Source organism: Microtus ochrogaster, unplaced genomic scaffold (assembly GCF_000317375.1).
Source record: "Microtus ochrogaster isolate Prairie Vole_2 unplaced genomic scaffold, MicOch1.0 UNK115, whole genome shotgun sequence".
Lineage (NCBI taxonomy): Eukaryota > Metazoa > Chordata > Mammalia > Rodentia > Cricetidae > Microtus > Microtus ochrogaster.
In genome coordinates this window covers 213,486-214,871 of record NW_004949213.1, presented here as the reverse complement: position 1 = coordinate 214,871, position 1,386 = coordinate 213,486, and the positions used below count along the sequence as shown (strand labels likewise).

Below are 1,386 nucleotides of genomic sequence, written 5' to 3'. Positions count from 1 at the left end.
TAAGGATAAGGAAGCAGAGAGGGAAATCAGAGAAGCATCACCTTTCACGATAGCCACAAATAACATAAAATATCTTGGGGTCACTCTGACCAATAAATGAAAGTATCACAATAACCATATAAGCATTGGATATTGGGACTCAGTATTTTCTTCATATTATATCCTTAAGAAAATGGTTTGATAACAGAACCAAGAATGAGGCACCTTTAGAAATGAAACATTGGGAAGGCCAGCAGCTTGCCCTCTGCCTCGGCCCTGTCAGGACTCTGGGGTTTGCCCGGCCTCTTGGAGGTCCCTGCCCTTCCCTGACTCCACACAGCGCCACCCAGCTCCATCCCCACAGCTTGCTTGCTCAACAGCCCAGAGGAAGGTAGCAAGCTGGAAAGCGTGCCCTTGCTCCAGTCCTGTGCCCCAGTCCCGTGCGGAGAGGAAGGACCAGGAAGATGAATGGTGGTGTCAAAGCTGATAAGGAGAACACCCCAAATGAGGCCAACCTTCAGGAGGAGGAGGTCCGGACCCTGTTTGTCTGTGGTGTGCCCCTGGACATCAAACCCTGGGAGTTCTGCCTGCTCTTCAGACCATTCAAAGGCTATGAGGGTTCTCTTATAAAACTCCCATCTAAACAGCCTGTAGGTTTTGTCAGTTTTGACAGTTGCTTAGAAGCAGAAGCTGCAAAGAACGCTTTGAACAGCATCCACTTCAATCCTGAAATCCCACAAACACCATGACTAGAGTTTGCTAAGACAAACATGAAGATGACCAAGAACAAACTCTAGGGACTCCAAAACCCAGTACTCCTTTGCCCAACACTGTACCTCAGTTCATTGCCAGAGAGCCATATGAACTCACAGTGCCTGCACTTTACCCAGTAGCCCTGAAGTATGGGCACCATACCCTCTGTACCCAGTGGAGTTAGTGCCTGTTCTGCCTCCTCCTGCTGCTTTCACCTATCCCGCCTCACTGCATGCCCAGTGTTTCTCTCCAGAGGCAAAGCTCAGCACAGGTCTTTTGTCCACTTCTCCAGCAAATTAGATTTGTTTCTGGGAATGTGTTTGTCACATATCCAAAATATCCTTGGGCCTTTACAGGTTAGGTCAGTACCAATGGATGAATGACTCCTGCATACAATGAGCATTGAGACATTTGACTACTATACAAAATCTAGGAGAAACAATTTTCAAATGTATGAGGAGACATCAAAATGCTAAATGTTTTAATTGTGGTAGAATAGCACATCTGAGAAGGGCTTGTAGACAAGTAATTCCTAGAAATAATGTCAATGGAAATGGCAAAAATAAAAGGCATCAACCTTCTGGATTATGTAGAAGGTGTGGCAAAGACTGACATTGGACCAATGAATGCAGATCAACAAAAGACAAACAAGGC

At 45.9% G+C, this 1,386-nt stretch overlaps 1 pseudogene; it reads left to right on the top strand.

Annotated features, from left to right (window-relative positions):
* Positions 1 to 443: 443 nt before the first annotated feature.
* Positions 444 to 1,093, top strand: LOC101985877 (annotated as a pseudogene).
* Positions 1,094 to 1,386: the final 293 nt, after the last annotated feature.